Source organism: Pan troglodytes, chromosome 7 (genome assembly GCF_028858775.2).
Source record: "Pan troglodytes isolate AG18354 chromosome 7, NHGRI_mPanTro3-v2.0_pri, whole genome shotgun sequence".
Classification (NCBI taxonomy): Eukaryota; Metazoa; Chordata; class Mammalia; order Primates; family Hominidae; genus Pan; species Pan troglodytes.
The window spans coordinates 140,941,703-140,968,039 of record NC_072405.2 but is presented as its reverse complement, the minus strand read 5'-3'; positions in this window follow the sequence as shown (position 1 = coordinate 140,968,039).

Sequence of the window (26,337 nt, the reverse complement as noted above, 5' to 3'; positions counted from 1 at the left end):
CAAACTCCTGGGCTCAAGCAATCCACCCACCTCAGCCTTCTGAGTAGCTGGAATTAGAGGCACATGTCACCATGACTGGCATTTTTTTATACACAATATCTAACATTCAATCAAAAATTTATGGGCATGCCAGGACATGAAAAATAAATAAAAATCAAGAGAGAAAGAGAAGAAAAAAAAATGACACAAGTAGACCTTCAGGTTATCCATATGTTGGGGTTATTAAACATAGACTTTACTATACTTTACTTTACAAGCTTAAAATAATCTACTTAAGGAAATAGATGAAAAGGTGGCAAATATTATCAGAAAAAAATGAAGCCTATTTTTAAAAGTATCAAATAGGAATTCTAGTAATAAAAACAGTTAAATAAAATTGATAATAAAATATATAGTTTTAATAGCAGGTTAGGAACAGCTACAGTGATGATTAGTACCCTGGAGCCACTAGAAAATAATCAAATTAAAGCGCATTAAAAAAAAATTTAAGGTAGAAAATACAGGAAACAGTATGAGACATATAAGACATACTGAAAACATCTAATATATGTGTAATTAGAATCTCAAAATGAGAAGAGAGAGAATATAGGCAAAACAAGTATTTGAGAACACACTGACTGAGAAGTTTTCAAAACTATTAGAAGATATCAAGCCAAAGATTAAAGAAATTCTGTAACCCACACATGGTTTAAATATAAAGAAAGCAACATTAAAGTACATCACAGTAAAACTGCTAAAAACCAAAGATAAAGTAAAAGTCCTAAAAGCAACCAGATTTTTAAAAAGATATTTTACCTTCAAAGGAATAGCAATAAGCTCGATCGCCGGTTTTCCAAGAGAAATTACAGAAGCAAGTCAACGGCGTGATACCTCTAACGTACTGAAATAAAATAACTGCCAAATGAGATCTCCATACCCAACTAAAATCAAACATCCTTCAAAAATGAAATCAAATGGCCAAATGACGATCATGCCAGAAATAGAAGGTTGGTTTCATATTAGAAATTATATTGACATAATCCATCGAGTTAATAGATCAAAGGAAAAATGTGATTATCACCACATATGCTTGAAAAGCATCAAAATTCAACAGGTAGTCCCTATTTAATCATTCAAGAAAATAGGAATTGCTGAATATTTTCTTAGCAGCATATTTCTTAGCGGGGAAATACTGCAGGCTTTTCCTCTAAGATCAAAACAAGAAAAGTATGTTTACCATCTCCTCTACTACTCAACATTGTAATGCACATATTAGCCAATGCAATTAGACAAAGCAAATCAACTAAATGCATGAGAATTGATAACGAATAAGTAAAGCTGTCTCTATTTTCAGTGATATGAATAAATGATAAAATTAACTCAAATAAATAAAATGTAACTTAACATATTATAAAAGAAGTCATCTACAGAAAGTAATAATTTTATGTACACAAATAATAGTCAATTATGATGTAAAATGGTAGAAAAAATACTACTCCTTGTTACAATAACAACAAAGAAAAATAAATAATTGAGAATAACCTTGATAAAGAATGTGCAACATCTATATTGCATTAAAACACTCCTGATGAAAACAGTTTGGCAATTTCTTTAAAAATTAAAATATTTATCTACCCCTTGGTCATCTAGATATTAATCCAAAATAAATGAAAACATATGTCCATATAAAGCCATGTACACAAATTTTCATATCAGCTTTATTTGCAATAATTAAAAAATTGAAACAACCCAAAGGTACACCAAGAGATGAGTGAATGCTTTATGACATTCAGCTTGACAGTGATTTCTTAAATATGACACCAAAAGCATGAACAATGAAAGCAAAATTAGGCAAATGGGATTACATAAAACTACAAAGCTTCTGCACAGCGAAAGTAATCAGCAGACTGAAAAGACAACTTAAGAAATGGGAGAAGATATTTGCAAACTATATATCTGATGAGGGATTAATGTCCAAATTATATAAGGAACACCTAAAACTCAATATAAAAACTTAATTTTTAAAATGGACGAAAGATTGGAATAGACATTTATCCAAAGAAAACATATAAATGGCCAACAGGTATATGAACATCCCTAATCCTCAGGGAAATGAATGCAAATCAAAACCACAATGACATGTCACCTCATACCTGTTAGGATGGCTTTTATCAAAATATAATAATAATAATAACTAGTGGTAGGGAAAATGTGGAGAAATTGGAATTCTCATAGACTATTGATGGGAATGTAAAATGGTGCAGCCTCTGTGGAGTATGGAAGTTCCTCAAAAAGTTAAAGATATAGTGGCCCTATTATCTAGCAACCCCACTTCTGGGTATATATCCAAAAGAATTAAAATTAGGATCTCCAATAGATATATGTACTCTCAAGTTCATTACAACATTATTTATAATGGCCAAGATAAGAAAACAATCTAAATGTCCATCAACAGATCTATGGATAAAGAAAATGTGGTACATGCATACAATGGAATATAATTCAGCCTTTTAAAAAAAGGAAATCCTGCCACCTGCAACAACATGAATGAATCCAGAAAACATTATACTAAGTGAAACAAACCAGTCACAGAAAGACAAATACTGCATGAATCATTTGAATTAGATATCTAAAACAGTCAAACTCAGAAAGTAGAATGGAGTTTTTCAGAGGCTTGGGAGAGGGGAAAATGGTGAGCTGTTTTTCAATGGGTATAATGTTTCAGTTATACAAGATGAATAAGTTCTAGGGATCTGCCACAAAACAGTGCCTACAGTTAACAATACGGTATTATGCACTTAAAAATTTCTTAAGAAGGTAGAACTTAGGTTAAGTGTTCTTACCACCAAAAAAAAATACCACAAAGGATGCAAGAAAAATTTTGGAAGTATTAGATATGTTTGTTATCCTGATCGTACATAATTATGGTTTCACAGGCGTACACGTATGTACAAACTCATCAAATTGCATGTATTAAATAGGTATGGTTTTTTGTACAGTATATGTTATACTTCAATAAAGCTATTAAAAATTAAAAATAAAAGACTGTGAAAACTGTGGTGCCTTCATACAAAGTAATTCTAATCAGCAATATGAAGACTGAACTATTAATACAAGCAGTGGCATGAATGGATCTCAAAGTTATTTATGCTCAGCAAAAAAGGCAGACAAAAATGAGTACATACTGCATTATTCTGCCCAGATAAAATTCTAGAAAAACTAATCTATAGTGACAGAAGTTATATCAGGGTTGCCTGGGGACATGAGGAAGGGGCTGGAAGAAAAGAGTGCACAGGGGTACAGGGGAACTTTGGGGAATGAGGGATATTTCACAGTCTTGACTGTGATGGCAATTTCATGGATATAAGATAAAAACACTTCTGAGTATTGCACCTTTCATGGGGACTCAAGAAGCACATTAAAATCAGCACTGTGCTTCAAGTGCATGGCCTCCGCTCTGCAAATTTTTGGAGGATAGAATACGGAAAAGGTAAGGAGCTCACAGCTTACGTGTTGGGAGTCAGCAGACAGGTAAGTGCTCTCTGCCTCTTCGACACCTCCCTGCCCCAGATCCTGAGCACCCTACCCTTCCACTGTCTATTAATTGTCTACACAAAGTAACACTACTATGTATAGAGTGATATTTGTTGTTTCCAATTCTCACTACCATCTTGCAAGGCAAGTGTTATCTACATCGTACTGCTGAAGGAATTGAGGCCCAACTGGTTTTAGCCACATGCTGGTAAGGAAAGGGAAGGCATGAATTTAAACTCAGGTCTGCTGACCCTGCAGCCTGGGGTCATGAGCAGTGGTTAAGAGCATGCACTCTGGAATCAGACAGGCAAAAACTAGAAATCTTCACCTGTTAGCTGTATGACCTTGGGTAGATTAGTAACCTGTCCAATCACCAGGGTTCTTATCTGTAAAATGAAGATAATAATAATAGATCTATTAGAAGGAGTAGAAATAAACAATACATCTAAACATTGCTGGGAACAAGAAATAGCTCAAATAATATTTAAGAAGATCTGTGTCTATTCAGAGTCAGCTAAGTTAAAACCAGAAAGAACCTTACAAAGCATCCTGTACAATATGCCTCCCAATTTCAAAGATTGTATATTTTTCCTCTACATCCAATTATTGTGAAAATCCCTCTTAATAGGATTTCATAAACAACTTCATTCCTTCTTCCTGATGTTATCTTATGTTACACAGTATATTGCTTTTAGATTCTCCAGACCAATCAGAGTAGAAAATTATCATCCTGTCTTTCTCTGTCACTCTCTGTGACCACCTGCCTGGCTCACTAATGTCTGTTCCAGACCAGGACTGGAAATAGCAGCCTTTAGTTAACAGCCAGAGCCAAAAATATCACATTCCCTAGGTAGAATAATGTAGTCACTTTAGACCAGACCATTTTCTTACTGTACTTATTTTCAAAAGCAATGTTGAATGTAGGTTGTTTTATTCCTAACGCACTGATAAAACATCCATGTATAAAGGAAACACAAACTGTAGTTTTTTTCCATTCATTTTTTGGATGGAAATGGTAATTTTTTTCTATTCATTTATTCAAATAATATGCATTGCATGTCTACATACCAGTGCCAGGCATATTCTAGGTGCTAGGGACAAAAGTAAACAAGCCAGAGGCATGATTCCTGCTCCCACAGGCCTCTGGTCTAGCAGAAAGACAGCAATCCTCAGTTTTTAAAATAATTGTATAATTACAATTGTGATGAGAGCTGAGAGAACAAATCAGAGAGCTCTAAGAATGTTGAAGAGGTTGCTGCCCCTGAAAGATGATGCTGTCTCTCCCTCTTCAATGAGCTCAACCTGCAGAAGGGCCTGAGTGGGGATAGACTTCAAGGGCAGGCTTCAAGGGAAGACCCTGCCTTACCAGAATAACAAAGCAATAGAACTACATCAGATGTGTGGGGCAGAAAGGGTAATTCTGGCCAGGTCAATATCTGTATCAAACTACTAAGGTCTCCTCTGGTCCTGCAGAGGTTGGAATTCTAAAACCCCATATCCTGGACTCCCTTGCAGCTAGAGTTCTGGATCTGATTTAGGTTTCTCCTACCAGCTGTGCCCACTGAGGGCATCAGTTCCAGAACTGGATTAGCCAGGAAGACAGGAGGCAGTAGGTGAGGTCCATTTTTTGGGGACAGATCTAGAGTGGGTGACATAGCTCTCAGCCAATAGTTGCAGTAACATCTTCCTAATCCTCAGATCAAGACTATGGTAGTGTCAGTTTGTAACCGACTGCTGAAAATCCAATTCCTCAAAAATAGCAGACACTTGTCCTGCTCCATGCTACATCCCCTCATCTGACCTGGTTTTAGCATAGCTAGGGTGGGAAGCTGCCTGCATTCTACCTCAAGCCCCTGCCATGCCAAGTCTCTGTTTCTCTGTTTCAACCTTCAGACTTTCTCCAAAGTCATAAAACGTGGTCCAGCTCATAGAGATGTAACCCAAGTTCTAACTGTTCACACACTTGAGACCAACCCTTAACCCTCAGGGAGCAGGTGTCATGGAGAAATGCCCCAGTCTCTCATTGTAGAAGGGAGAGTTATCAGGTGCATTCCATTTAATTCCTCAGAGGGTCCTCAGAGGTCTACAGTGGAAACCTTCACATTAAATGTGCACTTTCTTGCCATTCCCCACTCTTCTCTGTCTCAGTCTCCCCAGGCCCTCATCCTGGCTTTCTAGGATAAAACTGTACACAAGAACTATCAGCACCCAAGTCCTTATCTCAGGCTCTGGAAGCCAAATTAAGCCATAACATACAACTTACAGATTAAGGCAGACAAATAGTTCCCCCATTAGGCCAGTTCTTCAGTAGTTTTCTGGAAACTGTCTTGGAGACCCAGCCAAGAGCTGACTCCTCCAACACTACCAACAATTATTGAAGCAATAATTCCCTGTGTCAAATCCTTTTCTAATCAAAATCACTCAAGTGGTCCGTTGGCTGTATTTGAACTGCAACTTGCTACATGTTTCCTATATTCTGGATGGAGCACTTCCAGCCTGACTTTAAGGCTAATGCCAGTGGAGCCACTTCACCCCAGCAGATGAAGAAAACTGCAGGAATGGCTTTATTCTTCTTCAGGTCTAACACGTAACCCAATCATTCTAATTTGAAATTTTCCTTTGTGCAACTATCACATTTACTTTTTAAAATACTACCCAATTCCCTACTCCTGTCTTCTTTGTTCAGAATAAGACCTCTGAACAATACTAACCAACAGAGAAATTTTTAATGCCTGAGTGTGGAATGGTTTATTAATACTTCATGAAAACACCCAGTTACTGTTTTTCTCTAAGAGATCAAATAATTTCAGTGCTGAGACCAAATAATACTAATAGTGAGGTGTATGGTAATGGGGGTAAGGTGAGGATATCTTTTTTCTTGCTAAAATGTTGAAAATACATAAAAATATGACAAATATCATACTAAACACCTAGGATTTTTTTTGTTTTAAGATTGAGTCTCACTCTGTAGCCCAACCTGGAGTGCAGTGATGCGATCTCAGCTCACTGCAACGTTGCCTCTGGGGCTCAAGCGATTCTCGTGCCTCAGCCTCCCAAGTAGCTGGGACTACAGGTGCATGCCACCACACCTGGCTAATTTTTTGTATTTTAGTAGAGACGGGGTTTCACCATGTTCCCCAAGGTGGTCTCAAACTCCTGAGCTCAGGCAATCTGCCTGCCTCCGCCTCCCAAAATGCTAGGATTACAGTCATGAGCCACCTAGGATTTTAAGACGACATCATACTTGCTTCCAGCTTCAGCTACTTTTTTAAAAGATTAAAGACATAAAAATGGACAAAGTTGAATCCTATTGCCACCCTCCTCATTCTAATTCTCCATTCTCCATCTCCCTCCCTGAGAGGCACCACTGTCATGAATTTCATGTGGGTCTTCCAGTCTATACAACATAGCTTTGTTATAATGATAAATCCATAAGCATATATGGAAAGTTTATTTTTCTAATTTATATAAATGACTCATTATATTAACCCCTTTGTGACTTCCTTATTTTACTTTATTAACATTTCAAATCTATTCCTATTGAAACATATAGATCTATTTCATTCATGACTAATTAGATTCCTTTCTCCACTTACTCATTGATAGACATGTGGCTTCTTTTTAGATTTAGGTTATTTAAAACCTTACTTCAATACATACCCTTATATGACTCTGCTTATAAACATGTGTGAAAGTTTCGTTAAGGGCTATACTTAGAAACGGAAATGCCAAGTATATTCTCTAGAGTATGCACATGTTCAATTTTTCTAGATGTTACCAAACTGTTTTCCAAGATGGTTGTAGCAATTTACAATCCCATAAGCAGTATAAAAGTTTTTATTTCTTTACACATTTGCCAACACTTGGGTATTTTCAGAATTTTTTAATTTTACGAAGCTATAGGTGAGAAATGGTATCTTATTTTGTTGTTTAATTTGCATCTCTCTGATTACCGGTAAGGTTGAACATCCTGTCTTATTTATATGATATCCAATTTCTCTCTTTTGTGAATACCTGTGCATAAATTATATGCATGTTTCTCTTGTGTTGACTATTTCATATTGACTCATTGAATGTGTGGGTGTGTATGCTGCATTATAAGTCTATTATATATGTTGCTTCTTCCCATCTTAGCTTATATTTTAATTTCACTTACGTGATCTTTCTTATTAGGAAGTTTAACTTTTAATTTGATAAAATTCATCAAACTTTGTATTTCTAGGTCAAGATTTTTGTACCTTGTTGATAGAGTTTGGTTCTGTGTCCCTGCCCAAATCTCATTTTGAATTATGATCTTCAGTGTTGGAGAAGGGGCCTGGTGGGAGGTGACTGGATCATGGGGGCAAATTTCCCACTTGCTGTTCTCATAATAGTGACTTCTTGTGAGATCTGGTTGTTTAAAATTGTGTAGCACTTCCTCCTTCGCCCTCTTTCTCTTCCACTCCACCATGGTAAGACACACTTGCTTTCTCTTCACCTTTCATCATGATCGTAAGCTTCCTGAAGCCTCCCCAGCCATGCTTTCTTTACAGCCCGTGGAGCTGTAAGCCAATTAAACCTCCTTGCTTTATAAATTACCCAGTCTCAGGTAGTTCTTTATAGCAATGTGAGAAGACACTAATACAGAAAATTGGTACCAGGAGTTGGGTACTGCTATAAAGATACCTGAAAATGTGGAAGTGACTTTAGAATTGGGTAACAGGCAGAGGTTTGAACAATTTGGAGGGCTCAGGAGAAGACAGGAAGATGTGAGAAAGTTTGGAACTTCCTAGAGACCTATTGAATTGTTGTGACAAAAATGGTAGTGACATGAACAGTGAAGTCCAGGCTGAGTTGGTCTCAGATGGAGATGAGGAACTAATTGGGAACTGGAGCAAAGGTCACTCTTGCTATGCTTTAGCAAAGAGACTGGCAGCAATGTACCCCTGCTCTAGAGATCGGTGAACTTTGAACTTGAGAGAGATTTTTTTGGGTATCTGGCAGAAGAAATTTCTAAGCAGCAAACCCTTTGAGATATTGTCTGGCTGCTTCTAAAGCCTATGCTCATTTGTGTAAACAAAGAAATGACCTGATACTAGAACTTATATTTAAAAGGGAAACAGAGCATAAAAGTTTGGAAAATTTGTAGTCTGACCATGTGTTAGAAAAGAAAAACCCATTTTCTGGGAAGAAATTCAAGGTTTTAGAAATTTGCATAAGTAAAGAAGAGTCAAATGTTACTAGTCAAAACAATGGGGAAAATGCCTCCAGAGAATTTCAGAGATTTTCACAGCAGCCCCTCCCATTAAAGACCTGGAGGCCTAGGAGGGGAAAATGTTTTCATGGGCCAGGCCCAGGGCCCCATTACTCTATGCAGCCTCAGAACATGGCACTGTGCATCCCAGATGCTCCAGTCATGGCTAAAAGGGTCTCAGGCCATTGCTTCAGAGGGTGCAAGCCCTAAGCCTTGGCAGTTTCCATTTGGTGTTGGACCTGTGGGTGTACAGAGGGCAAGAGTTGAGGATTGGAACCCTCCACCTAGATTTCAGAGGATGTATGGAAATGCCTGGATGTCCAGACAGAAGTCTGCTGCATGGGCAGAGCCCCCATGGAGAACTTCTACTATGTGCAGAAGGAAAATGTGGGGTTGGAATCCCCACACAGAGTCCCCACTGGGGCACTGCATAGTGGATCTGTGAGAAGGAGACCACTGTCCCCCAGACCCCAAAATGGTACATCTGCCAACAGCTTGCACTGTATACCTAGAAAAGCCACAGGCACTCAATACCAGCCAATGAAAGCAGCCACAAGGGCTGTTCCCTGCAGAGCCACAGAGGCGGAGCTGCCCAAGGCCTTGGGAGCCCACCCCTTGCATCAGTGTAGCCTGGATGTGAGACATGGAATGAAAGGAGATTATTTTGGAGCTTTGAGATTTAATGACTGCTCTTCTGGGTTTCAGACTTGCATGGGGCCTGCAACCTGTTTCTTTTGGCCAATTTCTCCCATTTGCAATGGAAGCATTTACCCAATGCCTGTACCCCCATTGTATGTTGGAAGTAACTAACTTGTTTTTTATTTTACATGCTCAGAGGTGAAAGGGACTTGCCCTGTCTCAGATAAGACTTTGGACTTGGACTTTCGAGTTAATGCTGGAATGAGTTAAGACATTGGGGGACTGTTGGGAAGGCATGATTGTGTTTTGAAATATAAGAAGGACATGTGGTTTGGAAGGGGGCAGGGCCAGAATTATATGGTTTGGCTCTGTCCCCACCCAAATCTCATATTGAATTATGATCTTCAGTGTTATTATAGAAGGGTCCTGGCAGGAGGTGATTGTATCATGAGGGCAGATTTTCCCCCTTGCTTTTTTCATGATAGTGAGTGAGTTCTCATGAGATCTGGTTGTTTAAAAGTGTGTAGCACTTCCCCCTTTGCTCTGTCTCTCTCCTGCTGCCATGTGAAGATATGTTTGCTTCTCTTTCACCCCTCCGCCATGATTGTAAGTTTCCGATGGCCTCCTTAGCCATGCTTCCTGTACAGCCTGCAAAACCATAAGCCAGTTAAACCTCTTTTCTTTATAAATTACCCAGTCTCAGGTAGTTCTTTACAGCAATGTGAGAATGGGCTAAAATACTTGTTTAAGAAAATATTCTCTACCCTAGGACAAAGTCTGGCTATTTACTGAAATGCATGTTCTCTCTTTCTTGACATGCTGCTAGACCACAGCATTTCCCAGTGTTGCACCTCTGTGGTTGACCAGTGGAGTGCTAGCAGATGTGATGTGTGTCACTTCCAGGCCTGGCCTCTAAAATGTCCTGCGTGATTCCTCATGCTCTTTTCTCCTTCATTAATAAGGTTGATGCAAAGAATCCAGATAGGATTTCAAAGACCTAAGGTAAGGTAGAGCCATTAGATAAAATGGTCTTGAGTCCCTGAGTGAGGCCATGGAAAGCTGCCCAGTGAACTCTGCCATGAGTAAGAAACACTTGTTTAGTTGTATTAAGTCGCTGTCATCTGATGTTTTATTTGTAATCCCAGCAGGTCCTAACCTTTACAAGCTAGTACGTCTACTGAGTCCAAAACTTTTTATCCTATATTTGCTTTTAAAGTTGTAAAGTCTTGTTTTTATATTTAGTATTTCAAGACTTCTGAAATTTATTTCCTATAAATAGCATGAGAAAAAATCCATTTTTTCTTTCTGACAAGCTAATTGTGTCAACCTTGCACATTAAATATTTATTAAGTAGTTCTCCTCCATCCATCATATATCAAATTCCCAATTTCATGTGTACATCTGTTTCTAGACTATTCATGCTGTTATATCATTTACAGGATGTCTAAAAAATTAAAAAGCATTAAATAAATTTATTCTTAAATAATATATTCATTGCATTCTTCAAATCATATGTTCTATTTATTTTTATCAACTTTCAGATGCTTTTTCATATCTCTAAATGTAAAGCAATGAATTCAATTATCAGTTTAAGAACAGCACAAAAAATGTGTTATTTTCCCTGTGTTTCTAGGCTTTCTGTATAGTATACCATCTTTATTCTATTTTTCAAAGAAACCTATAACTTACAGATAACAGAATTTAGCCAAAGGTAATCTTATTTAAGATCTTTGCTACAATTTGATTGGGTATCTTTTACCAAAAAAAATCTTGCTTATTTATTTAATATTTAATAGTTTAACAGAAACTAGAACACTTAGCCTAGAAATGGAATAAACAAAATATGTTCATGATCAGAGATTTGTTTTATAGTTTCCCTTTAATGAAAGCTAATGTTCTTCATAAAAAAAGATCCAGATTTCTGATGTATTTTTCTTCCTCAAGAGTTGTAGTCTATTAATTCTTTTTTTTTTTTTTTCCACACAGTCTTGCTCTGTCGCCCAGGCTGGAGTGCAGTAGCACCACCTCAGCGCGCTGCAGCCTCCGCCTCCCAGGTTCAAGCTATTCTCATGCATCAGCCTCCTGAGCACCTGGGATTACAGGCATGCACCACCACACCTGGCTAATTTTTGTACTTTTAGTAGAAATGGGTGTTCACCATGTTGGCCAGGCTGGTCCCAAACTCCTGACCTCAAGTGATCTGCCTGCCTTGGCCTCCCAAAATGCTGGGATTACAGGCATGAGCCACCACATCCAGCCTGTATTCTATTAATTCTTAACCAAAAATAAAAAATTATTTGGGGAATTTTTATTAAAGTACGTATGGGAAGATAGACTATTTTTTTTAATATCCTTGAACAACATTTTCTAACTTTCTCTATGGGACATATGGGTTTCTAAAGGACATTCATGCATTTCATTAATTTAATTCAAGTACTTTCATGCTATAATTACAAACCAGATTTTTTTCTATGCTCCATTATGTTTTTTGTTTTCTATTAAGTTTCTAACTGGCTTTTGCTGATGTATAGGAATACCATTGACTTCTGTATTAGTCCATTCTTGCATTGCTATAAAGGAATACCTGAGGCTGGTTAGTTTACAAAAAGAAGTTTAATTGGCTTCTGGTTCTGCAAGCTGTACAGGAAGCATGGTGCCAGGATCTGCTTCTGGTGAGGTCTCAGGAAGCTTACAATCATGGTGGAAGGCAAAGAGAGATCAGGCGATGTCATGTAGTGAAAGCAGAAGCAAGAGATAAAAAAAGAGGGAGGTCCCAGACTCTTTTAAACAACCAGAGCTCACATGAACTAACTGAGCGAGAACTCATTTATTACCAAGGGGATGTTGCTAAGCCATTCATGAGGGATCTGCCCTCATGATTCTATCACCTCCCACCAGGCCCCACCTCCAACACTGAAAACCACATTTCAACATGAGATTTGGAGGGGACAAACATTCAAACCATATCAACTTTTAAATATTAATCTTGCTTATGTTGCTTCTTTCTAACACCACCAAATTTATTTTTATAATTCGTCTGTAGATTCTGTTGCATTTACTATGCAGATAATCATTACATTGCAAATAATGTTTCTGTCTTTCCAAATGTTAGATATCACTTCTTTCTTCTTATCTTATTATATTGGCTTGACCTCCAGAAAAAACACTGAATGATTGATGATGGTGAATTTGTTGATTATCTTTTATATTTTTTAATGCTGTTGGTTTATTTCATTTGAAGCTGTGGTACTGGGTGCATGAAAATTTAGCATTGTTATATTTCTTCAAATGAAAAGCATTTTATTATTTTATATAGTAGCTTTCTTTATCTCTATAAGGGTAACTCATCTATCAGCAGGTTTCATTGGCTGTGTATTTTGTGATTTATGGTCTCTTGGTATTTGTTTTGTTTTATTATTGAAATGTAATTCCCATACCTCTAGTTTTTTTAATAAACATGATTAAAGCTGTAAGTTTACTCTCACCTACTGTTTCACTGCATCTCACACATTTGAATGTGTAGTAATAACATTTCATTCTAAATGATTTTAAATTCTATTGTGATTATTTTGAGGCATAGGAGGAGTGGGTTTTTACTTAGTCCAAATTGTATATGTATTTTTAAAAGTTACATTTTACTTGTAAATTTCTAATTAAATTGCATTTTGGAAAGAAATCTGGTCTCTACAATGTCTTGGATTTTGTTAAAACTTTATGGTATGATACGTAGTGTTTATAAATGTTCTGTGTGTTTGTCTGTAAATGTTCTTGTGTGTTTATAAATGTTTTGTATGTATGTATGTACATCCTCTATGTTTTCATGAAGCCACATATATAATTTCAAGTTTGTTCTCAGTTTTCAAACTTCTGCACTCTCAATGAATTGGTAGCTGTTCAACCTATAGGTCTCTTTCTCTCTCTCTCAAAATATCTTCACCTATAGGTTAAAGAGCTACCAATAAATAAATATATTAATAAATAAATATATTAAAATATTGGTAGCTCTTTAACCTATAAGTCAAAGAGCTACCAATAAATAAATATATTAAATAAATATAAATAAGTATATTAAATCTGCTCTTAAAAGTATAGCTACATCAATTTTTCTTATAATTCCATCAATTTTAGCTTCACATATTTTAAACTATATTACAAGGTCTACGTAAGTTCATGTTCATTACATCTTATTCATGAATATTTCTACTGTAGCATGCAGGATACTATTAACTATTGCTGTTTAACAAACCAGCTAAAAATGCAACAGCTTAAAAAAATAAGCACTTATTATGACACATGAGTCTATGGGTCAACTGGACAGTCTTGTTGATCTGGGCCAGGTTCAGCTAATCTCAGCTGGGCATGCTCATGCATCTTGATCAGACAGTGGGCTGGTTGGGAGTTGGCTGCTCTGGGACGGCTTCAGTCACGTGGCTGGTGTTGGCTGGCTGTTAGCAATAACAACAGATGTAACTGAGCCACAGTTCTCTCATCTCCCAGCAGGCTAGCCCTACCTTGTTCCCATGGCACTGCTGGGGCTCCAAAACCACAAAGGCTTCTTAAGAGCTATGCTCAAAACTGGCACAGCGTCACTTCCAGAACATTCCCTTGCCAAAGAAAGTCACAAACTAGCCCAGATTAAAGGGATTTTAAAAAAAACAGAGAGAGAGACTTTTGTTAGGAGGACCTGCAAAGTTACTTGCAAAAGGAGGGACAAAGAATTGAGCATGTTTTAAAAATCAATCTGTCACATACAATGCTTCTTCTTTCCTCAAAAAATGCTAAATATTTGAGACATATTAATACCGACCTACAGTAATTCCCCCTTATTGGCAGGGAATATGTCCCAAGACCTCCACTACCTGCCTGAAACCACGGATAGTACTGATCGCCATATATATGTTTTTCCTATACATGTATACCTATGATAAAGTTTAATTTATAAATTAGACACAGTAAGAGATTAACAATTACCAATAATACAATAAAGCAATTATAACAATATACTGCAATAAACGTTATATAAATGTGGTCTCCCTCTCTCTCAAAATATCGTATTGTGCTACACCGTGGGTAACTGAAGCCATGGAAAGTGAAATTGTGAATAAGGGGGGACTACTGTATTTACGTAATATTTCTTTAGTTTTTTCTCATAAAGTCCAAATTTATTATCTGTATCTCACTTTCAAATAGGACAAGACACTTGGCATGTTTTAAATCAAGCTTGTCCAACCCACGGCCCACAGGCCATGTGTAGTCCAGTATGGCTTTCAATGCAACCCAATAAAAATTCATAAACTTTCTTAAAACTTTATGAGATTTTTTTTTTACTTTTTTTTTTGCTCATCAGTTGTCATTAATGTTATGTATTTTGTGTGTGACCCAAGACAATTCTTCTTCCAAAGTGGCCAGGGAAGCCAAAAGATGGGACGCCCCTGTCTTAAATCATTAGAACTGCCCCATTTCTAGCTTTTACATTATTATTGTCTAAAATTTTTCTTCCATTGTTTTATTTAAATCCAAAAAGGTGTGTGTGTGTGTGTGTGTGTGTGTGTGTGTGTGTGTATGTGTGTGTGTTCATGTGTAGGTTTTACTCTAAATAGTTAATGAGTAACTAAATATTTCAACAGTTTCTTTGTTTACAATATTTTCTTGAACCTTACCTCTTTCTTCCATATTTGTTTTTCTTCTTGATGAATTTTATTATTTTGTAGTTCTTTGGGCTGTAATTTCCTTTACATTCTTTCTTTTTATTTTATTTCATTTTTTTGAGACAGGGTCTCATGCTGTCATCCAGACTGGAGTGTAGTGGTGCAATCGCAGCTCATTGTAGCTTCGACTTCCCGGGCTCAAGCGATTCTCCTACCTCAGCCTCCAGAGTAGCTGGGACTACAGGTATAGCCACTATTCCCAGATAATTTTTTAATTTTTTGTAGAGATGGGAGTCTCTCTATGTTGCCCAGGTTGGTCTTGAAATCCTGGGCTCAAGCGATCCTCCCACCTCAGCCTCCCAAATTGCTGGGATTACAGACATAAGCACCACATTCAGCCCCTGCTTTTATGCTTAAACAAATTTTCTACATAATTCTAGGGTGGTAATTATTTTATCTCTGCTCTTTGGGTGGGGATACACACACACACATACCTATAACATATATACACATATATATAACTTCAAAGCCAAAATTTCAAACATATTTTTAGGTTGGTGCAAAAGTAAACCTACCTAACATTTTTATGAAAATGTTGGGTTTACCAGCCATCCCATTACTGGGTATATACCCAAAGGACTATAAATCATGCTGCTATAAAGACACATGCACACGTATGTCTATTGCGGCATTATTCACAATAGAAAGACTTGGAACCAACCCAAATGTCCAACAATGATAGACTGGATTAAGAAAATGTGGCACATATACACCATGGAATACTATGCAGCCATAAAAAATGATGAGTTCACGTCCTTTGTAGGGACATGGATGAAATTGGAAATCATCATTCTCAGTAAACTATCGCAAGAACAAAAAACCAAACACCGCATATTCTCACTCATAGGTGGGAAATGAACAATGAGAACACATGGACACAGGAAGGGGAACATCACACTCTGGGGACCGTTGTGGGGTGGGGGGAGGGGGGAGGGATAGCATTGGGAGATATACCTAATGCTAGATGACGAGTTAGTGGGTGCAGCGCACCAGCATGGCACATGTATACATATGTAACTAACCTGCACATTGTGCACATGTACCCTAAAACTTAAAGTATAATAATAATAAATTAAAAATAAATAAATAAAAAAGAAAAAAAGAAAAGGTTGGGTTTAATAGTAAGTTGATTTAAAGGAAAATAATCAGTAAAGATTAGCACAGAAAGTGTACAGGTAAAGCAAAAATAATGCAATGTTACCCAAAAAGAAAAAAAAAACTGAAGTATGAGAAACGCTGTTTAAGCCATTCTAAGTTCCCTCCTCCCCCAACACACTGGCCAGCTGTCCCCGCCAAGCCTCTGTGGATAAGCTAGCTGAGCTCTCAAAGCAAATCCGAAAAAATGCAAAAGTTTAGGACTTCCCTTTCTACAGCCTTTCCCAGAATTACCTGACACACTGCAAAGGTGCTACCTTTACCCCTTTCAGTGGAGGGAAATATTAAATGCAGGATCCAGCTCGAAAGGAAGAAACTAGAAATATTGGTTGTCAAGCATGAAGAAACATCTGAGATGTCTTCAAAATCCCTAAGAGAAGAATCACCATTAACAGGGATAAATCAGGCTTTGCTCCATTGATTTTGATTTTCAGAATCTCATTCCTCACACTCCCATCTGTCCTTCTGATGAGTCTGCAGTTTAGACGCAGCCCACAAGAGCCTCCTCTTAATGCTATTAAGTAAAGCAGTCAGTGTGAACTGAATACCACATCTCCCCTGACACTAAACGCGATATCCAAATTTAAGCCCTTCCCATATGTTCCCATTACCAGACTGGACTTGCTTAAGTGGAAAGTCTAACTAATGCTCAGAAAACTTTACTTTTACAGAGTCAATGCTGCAGTGAACTGTGCCACAGAGTGAACTGGTGCATCTGCTTTCTTTGGGCTTGTTTTTCCTCTGTGAAGCTGACGGGGGGATTTTTTTTTTCAAGTTCCTAGGCCTCAGAACTCCAAAAGAATGATAATTCCTTTCAAGCTTTCATTGATAAATAATAGGATATGGGAAAACACTTTTAGAACTAGAGCATCCTTTCTTAGTAAGGATAAAGAAAAATGGATGCATTCATACATTGCTGAAGAAAGTGTAAATTCCCTCCCAGAAAACCTCTGGCAGGGTCTATTTAATAATATGCATGATTTGCCCTCCAGCACTTGCAGTATTGTAAGATAGCCTATTATATAAGGATAAATTTATATAAGAATGTTTACTGCATGATTATTTATGATAGTGGCCGTACACTGGAAACAACTTCAATATTCATCAGTAGGGAACTGGTTGAAGAACTATGATGGTCATGCTATGAATATTATGTAGCTATTAAAAATAAAGAGATGTATATGTATTGAACTAGAAGAATGCCCATGATATGTTATTAAGTGAAAAGTATTAAGTTATAAAGTAATGTGTAAAATGTCATCTTACTTTTCATTTAAAAAAGAAAAACTACATATACAAATATATAAATACACACACACAGGAAGAAATATACATGTATACATGTAAATATATGAAAGAGTACCTCTACACACAAAAACTATTAGCATTGGTTAGTACGAAGAAAAGGGATTGGGAGAAGACAGGAAAAATCCTTAACTTTTTATGTATCTTTCACACTTTGACTTGTTACAGTGGTCATGCATTATTTTTATAATGTAAAAAAAATTAAATTTTTTAAATTAAGCACAATGCATTCCAATCCTATAATATCAATATATTAAATAATATTATCAATACCATTCTCTTTAAATTGGGATACATCATTACTTTAATCATTCACTAGTTCATCTAATAGGCATTGCATCCAGTCAATCTATATTTAGTAATGTCTGACACGCCAGGCACTGTGCTAAATTCTAGGATACAGCACAGAACAAAACAGACACAGACACTGCCTTCATGGAACTTATGGTCTACACGGCCAAAGAGATAGAGATATTAAACAAGTAAAGCATTTATAAAAATTGTGACTAGAGCAAGGAAAGGAAAATATGGAATACTATGGAAGTGACAAGGAAAGCCATTCTGAAGAGAACACATGTAAGAGAAGATGTAAAACATGAAGATTTGGAAGATGTAAAAGATTGGGAAGTTTTACATCTTCCCAGAGATTGGGATCTTCCCCCTGAACAAGGGAAGGTGGAATGAGATGAGGTCAGAGAGGAGGGCTAGATATTACATAGCTATCTATGCCATGGGAAGGAGTTGGATTTTGTTGTGAAGTGCACAGAAAAAGTCAACACAGAGGGCTGCCATGACGATATTTCTGTTATAGGGCAAACGCTGTATACACACCTGTGATAGAGACAGTTAAACAAGTAAGTATGGTGTGGGGCCATGACAGAGATCTATAGAAGCACAGTGAGGAATAACTAACTCTGCCTGGAAGGATCTGGAAAGGATCCCCAGAAGATACAACACTTGACATGGGTTTTAAAGAATGATTAACAGTTCACCAGGCTGAGGCCAAGATGGGTGGAGATGGGAATCAGGTAGAAAATGTAGACAGACAAAAGTGTGCATAGATGTAGATGCTTAAGAAAGAAAAACTTCAGACGGAAAGGAACGGGCATTTCCATGTAGCTTGAGAATAAGATACATAGCCAGAGGGAGACAGTGGTGGATGACAGACAGTGCACAGACTTGGGGGACCTTTGTAGACCATCCTACTTTTTGGAATTTATCCTATAGGACACAGGATTTTTAAAAACAGAAATGTGTAATAATCACTTCTAATAATTATACTACATTCCAATTCATCACTCCATGAACCTTCAATTGTTCCATAAAAAGTTAAGACATGATCATAATTTTTGAATTGGATTTTGCTATCATATGGCAAATGCATGTTTAATGCTAAGAGAAACTGCCAGTTTTTCAGAATGTTTATACCATTTTTAACTCCACCAGCAAAGTATGAGAGTTCCATTCACCTCATTCTCTCACCCACACTTGATACTGTCAGCCTGTGTAATTTTAGCCTTTCTTTTGGGATGTAGACTGTGTTAGGTTGTTCTTGTATTGCTATAAGGAAATATAGGTATATTGTTCTGGCAGCCCAAGTAGCTTAATACAGTGGTGTACCAGTATATTGTACCCGTATATTGCTGGGTAATTTATAAGAAAATAGGTTTAAGTCATTCCAGTTTTGCAGGCTGTACAGGAAGCATAGCACATCTGCTTCTAGTGAGGCCTCAAGAAGCTTCCAATAATGTTGGAAGGCAAGGAAGACCAGACATGTCACGTGGCAGAAGGAGGTGCAAGGGAGAGAGTCAGGGGAAAGGAGCCACACACTTTTAAACAATCAGATCTCACGAGAACTCACTCACTATCACAATGACAGCACCAAGGCATGAGGGATTCACCCCTATGACCCAAACACCGCCCACCAAGCCCTACCTCCAACACTGGGGATCACATTTCAATATGAGATTTGGGGTGACAAATATTCAAACTGTGTCATAGAGGTATCTCATTATTATCAACATTGAGCATCTTTTCATATGTTTATTGCCCATTGTAATATCTTCTTTTGTAAGTGCCTGTTCAAGACTTTTGCCCATTTTTAATTGAAATATTCATCTCTTTATTATTGATTTGCAGGAGTTCTTAATAAATTCTGGATTCATTTGTTTCACATCTAGTCTAATTCCAGGCAGAGAAATAGAAAGAAAATGAATCTTGACAGAAAACGAAGAAGGAAAAGAGAGTATGTATAGACTATCTAGTATATGTCAACCAAGTTGCTAGGTAGGCTTAATTTGTTACTTAATTTTGTCCTCCCAGCAGCCCTTGTAAATTGGTTTCATTGATCCTATTGAATAAACGAGGAAACTGAATCTCAGAGGGGTTAAGAGACTGAGCCAGGGTCACTCAGCTATGATGTAGCAGAATCTGAGCTGACTGAAATCCATATCCCGACCCCTCTGAAGTTAAAAGTCTGCCTCTCCAGATGGGCCTCAGCTCCCTCAAGATCCTGGGGTTGACAAGGTTAATGTGACTTCTTTGGACTTCTCCCTAAATAAATCAATTTATTTCCTAGTCCTGGCTCTAACTGGAGGATTTAATCTGCTAATGGTCCTTTCCACTGAGACACATGTTCACCATCTTTTAACCAGGGACCACATCTCCATGAGTACTAGCTTTCAAGGAGCTGCAGATCAATGCCTGTTACTCCATCTGCAAATTCTCTATCCTGAAAAGTTTGCCTCGAATAGATAAGCTGGACCCTGTCTTGCAATTAACGGTAATAGGTGTCTGACAATTGCATCCACGAGGGGAGTCAGCGGGTCTTGACAAAAACATGTGCCCTGTAAGTGCTATGTGAAAGCTAGCAATAAAGATTCCCACTAGATGTAACTGGCATTGGGATTTCACAAACACAGAGACTCTTAGAGGAGAAAAGTACCTCAGAGAATCTAATCCAATCCCTTCATGTCACAGATGGAGAAATGATGACAAAGTCATTTTCTTAAGACACAAATCTGACAATGTCATTCCCATGCTTAATGCCTCCTCATCAGCTACAGGATAATAATAACAGTAACAACAACACTATTTCATCCAACGCTATCTGCCATCAATTATAAGTTGTATCATCATTTTTGTTTACCACTAAGAAAGGAAAAGATATCTGCCAATTAAACTATGACACATAGCCCAGGGGGATATATGAATTGCTCACACCAGCGTCTTGTTGCTTTGAATGTTTTTCCTCTATTTTGAAGAATTTGACAATCTCTGTTGCCATCAGTTGTAATGCTTTGTGTTCAACAGGCAATCCTTTTGTGTGCACCACATTAATGAAATTTTAGTACAGCATCATCTCTTATAGGTGTCTCCCTTCTTAAAGCCTGTAAAAATACTTGGGTTTGCTTTGCAAGAAAATATAGGATTATTGTTATCCCACCAATGAATATTTGCTTCACTACTTTCAAATCTACTTTCTACCACTCTGTTTTGATGCCTTTCTATAGATACAATAATTTTTTATTTAATACCAAATTATAGTGTATTATTTTTAAGATATTTTAAGTGGCAACTAAATTAAACATCTGTCATATCAACAATACTTATCATGTTACTGAAGTCAGAACATGGATAGCTACACCCAAGGTCACATGTGTACGGGCAATGTCACATCTGCTGCCTACTTAGCAGCAATTGTAAAGTATTACACACTATAAGTCACATCTAAAGTTCAGGCATGTTATACTACAGAAGAAGAAAAATGTGCATCTTAGAATCAATGAAGTAAAAGGATAAAAGCCAGCACTAATTGAGCATTTACTATATGCCAGTCATTTCTGAAGTTTTTTTCAAGCCTAATGAATTTAATTTTCAGGGGAGGGACAAGATGGCTGACTAGACACAGCTGGGATATGCCTCTCCCACCAAGAGAAACAAAAATATTGACTAAACCATAACATTTCAAACAGATCTTTTGAGATAAAATGCTGAAAGCCAATAGAGAGGTGATGCAAACACTGAGGTTGAAGAGGGAGGAATCTGAGAGGCCTGCATAGAGTTGCCAAGTATCAGGATCAGCTCTTGATCCAGAATAGGTCCTAAGGAAGGCGTGAGTGAAAGAACACCAGGGCACCACACTCCTGCCATGGACCTGTGGGACCCTAGCTACAAGAGATCCCATGATCCCCAAAGCCATGTGAATTGGCAGGTGGAATTGCCCAGAGAGTAGGCAGAGGCAGAGCTTGAACCTGTGTGAAGCCCAAGAGGCTCTGCCTGTGGGACAGCTGAGGCAAAACGCAACCACAGCCGCCCATCCCAGGCTCTCCACCTTGCCCTGAGTGAGATCTAGCCCCTGCTGACTGCCAGGCCGGGAGAGAGCAGGGCTGTCCATCCTGTGACACTGGGTCACACCTGATGTGCGTGTCCCATTGTCCTTCAGTCCCTCCCAAGGCCCCTCCCTGGCCGCTCGTGCAACAAGGTGCCCACAACCCAGCCTCTACTGCCCCGACTGAATGTTTTGCCACCCACCCAGGAGCAATATGGACCCCAGAACAGCCAAGGGCCCAGGTACAAACCTGTGGGCCCAGTGTTAACCCCTCAGCATTCAAGCACACTGCCCAGGAGTAGTAAGATGAGATCTGTGGCCTGAGATCGAGCTACCACTCTCAGAAAACTGAGAAGAGTGAGCTGTGGGTTTGTGTGCTGGTGCAGGAGCTGGGTATCCCTCTCTCCACAAGACCAGTCTGGGAAGGGGTATCCTGTTGGCCAGCTGCAGCTTCTGCCTGAGGGAGCCCCATGGCTTACAACACCTGGAGTAGCCCAGCAACCTGGGTGCAGATGGCTTGGGACAAAACTAGCTGAACAGACCTGCTCCTGGGGAAGTCAGCAGAGGAAGACTGTCAAGGGAACATGAGATGGATGGTCCCACCGCTATCTTCTGGGCAAAAAGCCCCAGACCAAGGGCACCATACCAGTTGATATGGTTTGGATTTATGTCCCCACACAAATCTCATGTTGAATTGTAATCTTCAATGTTAGAAGAGGGACCTGCTGGGATTTGACTGGATCATGGGGGCAGACTTCCCCCTTCCTGTTCTTGTGATAGTGAGTTCTCATGAGATCTGATTTTTTAAAGTATGTACCTCTCCCTTCTCTCTCTTCCTCCTGCTCCAGCCATGTAAGTTGTGCCTGCTTCCCCTTCACCTTCTGCCATGATTGTAAGTTTCCCAAGGCCTCCCCAGCCATGCTTCCTGTACAGCATGTGGAACTGTGAGCCAATTAACCTCTTTTCTTTATAAATTACCCAGTCTCAAGTATTTCTTTATAGCAGTGTGAAAATGGACTAACACACTAGTTATGCACCCATGGCACCATTGCTCCACCCAGAAATCCTCTGGCCTTGACCCACTGCATCAGCAGATCACCCGCAGACATACCCTACAACCTGCTCTGACTCTGCCAAGCTCAGGGAACCAGCAGGCCCCCAGGGAGTTGTCGGTCCCCCGGTGACCTAACCTTTAGCTTCTGCTGCCCCTAAGAGGGGGGAAAGTGCAGCCCAACTGGGACCTCCTTAGGGCTAAGGAAACATGGACACAGCACCAATGACTGGAGAGGATCCCTAAGGCCTAGGAATGGATTTTGTGAGGGACTCATCTTCCCCTGCCACCACCACTACCATCTCCCTCTCCCCAGAGTACTGCTGTGGACACACTGAAATACAAAGGAGGCATAGGGCTGAGTAAAAGCCTATCTGCTGGCTTTTATTGTCAAGTGCCATCTACTGGATCTCAGCTTAAATTACGCCACCAAACAAAAACAAATTCCTTCACCATGTATCATCTGTGAAACAATGCAGAAAACTAGCCACAACTAAGGAATCCATACAGAGCCTGGGCCCTCTGAAAACAGCCAGAAATGAAGCCAATTGACTATACACAACACATACCACAGTCAAACCCTCAAAAGAGAAAAAGAACATAAGAACAAAAAGCCCCCTTCAAATGACAGCAATTTCAAAAAGATAAACACCAGCCCTCTCAGATAAGAAATCAGTGCAAGACCTCCAGCAATTCAAAAAGTCAGAGTGTTTCCATATCTCCAAATGCTCAGACTAAGTCTCCAGCAATATATCCTAACCATATTGAAATATCTGAAACGACAGACCTAGAATTCAGAATCTGGATAGCAAAGAAGCTCAACAAAATTCAACAGACAGTTGAAACCCAATCCAAGGAAGCCAGAAAAGCAATTCAAGAGTTGAAAGATAACATAGCTTCTTTTCAGAATAATCAAACTGAACTTCTAGAACTGAAGAATTCATTATATGAATTTCAATATATAAGTGGTAGCCTTAACAACAGTCTAAACCAAGCTGAGGAAAGAATTTGAGGGTTGAAAGACTGGGCTTTCAGATGAATCCAGCCAGACAAAAAAATAAAGATTTTTTTTAAAAAATAAGCAAAACCTTCAAGAAATATGAAACTATGTAAAGAGACCAAACCCATGGCTCATTGCAGGTTTGGTTCTTGAAAGAGGAGGAGAGAGAGAGCAAGTCACTTGGAAAACATATTTGAGGATACAGTCTATGATGATTCCCCCAATCTGAATAGAGAGGTCAACATGCAAATTTAAGAAAGTTGGAGAACCCCTGTGAGACACTATACAAGATGACCATCCATCTTCAGGACACATAATCATCAGAGTTTCCCAAGTAAGTGTGAAAGGAAATCTTAAAGGCAGCTAGAGAAAAGGGTCAGATCTCTTACAAAGGAAGCCCTATCAGGCTAACAGCATACTTCTCAGCAGAAATCTTACCAGCAGAAGAGACTGGGGGCCTATTTTCAGCATGCTTAAAGAAAAGAAACAATATCATATCCCACCTAACTCAGTTTCACAAGTGAAGAAGAAATAAAAACTTTTCCAGATAAGCCAACACTAAGGGAATTCACTACCATTAGATCAGCCTTACAAGAAATATTTAAGGGAGTTCTGAACATGGAAACAAAAGAACAATACTTTCTACCACAAAAACACACTTAAGTAAATGGCCCACAGACCCTACAAAGTAACTACACAATTGAGACAACAAAGCAACCAGCTAACAACACCACGAAAGGATCAGAGTCTCCCATAGCAGTATTAACCTTAAATGTAAACAGTCTAAACACTCCACTCAAAAGGCAAAAAGTGGCATGTTGTACTGAAAAAAAAAAGACACCTAATCATGTGCTGTCTTCAAAAGACCCATCTCACACATAACAACAACCATAGGCTTTACATAGAGAGATGGGAAAAGATCTATGATGCAAATGGAAAACAAAAAAGAACAGAGGTTGATATTCTTATATCAGATAAAATAGACTTTTAACCAACAACAGTTTTTAAAAAAGGACAAAGAAGGCCATGAAATAATGATAAAGGGATCAATTCAACAAGAAAACTTAACTATCCTAAATATATATGCACTCAACATTGGAGCACTCAGATTCATAAAACAAGTACTTCTGGACCTACAAAAAGACTTAGACAACCACACAATAATAGTGATGGACTTCAGCACTCCATTAACTGTGTTAGACAGATCATCAAGGCAGAAAATTAACAAAGAAATCCTGGACTTAAATTCAACACTTGACCAATTGGACCTAATAGACATCTACAGTATACTCAACAACTACAAAATACATATTCTTCTCATTTGCACACAAAACAAACTCTAAGGAAGGCCCTACAGATCCATTTTATAGATGAGGAGCTACACCCCAGAGAGACGGACAAACTTTCCCGAGGTCACATGACTAGCAAATAGAAGTAGTCAGCAAACCAGGCAGTATTGCTCTTGAGATCTTCTAACCCTATGCTATATTGACACTGTAAATCTAAATTTCATATTATTCTAATTCAAGGACCTATGTATTTGGGTCTGGTCTGTTCTCTGCATATCCATCTCACATAGCTCCTGTCTTTAAACTTTGTGTTTCAGTGGTGCTTTTACACTCTACACTGCCCCACCCTTTCTTGCCTTTCCTCTGGATTCCTGCCCTCTTGTTGCTTCCTCTGGTCAATCTTCCTTCATCTTTCAAGATTCAACTCTGATGTCACCTCCCCCAAGAAGCTTGCTATGATAGCTCGTTCCAAAATGTGGGTTAGGTGCCTGCTCTGTGCTTCTGTGATACTTGAATTTCCCTCTATAGGAGCATTAATCACATTGTATTTTCATCATCCATTCACAGGACTGATAGTCAAAATGCACTGGTTCGGAGTCCTGGCAAGCAACTTCACCAATTAGGCAGAAATTTATGTCGGTGGGTCAAGGCCTGTGGCTGCAAATCATTCAGTGGTGTTGACAGCACCACCACATTTACTTATCTATCTCTCCGAACTAATGAAGACTCTTCACATCCTCATGATGGAACCCTACACTTAGAACATATTAGGCACTCACTAATTGAATTCCAAAGTGAATTCAATTGAAATTTTCTCAAGGTCATACAGCAAACAACCACAGAACGAGTCTGTTCACTTAGTCTTGGATGTTCAGAGTACAGACTTTGGAGGATCCATCCCACCCCCATTAGAGAAATCCAGCACACAGACAGGCAGAGAGGTAGGAAGAGCAACGTCTGTGAGAAACAAGAAACAAGCCATGGAGAGGAGACCAGGAGAGGCACCAGAGCCCTCTGCTCATTCAGTGAATATCAGAGCCAAGAAAACCCTTAAGAGATTTGATCTGTCAGTTCTAGAAGAGAGGAAATCAAGGCCCAGAAGAGGTGGTTCCTG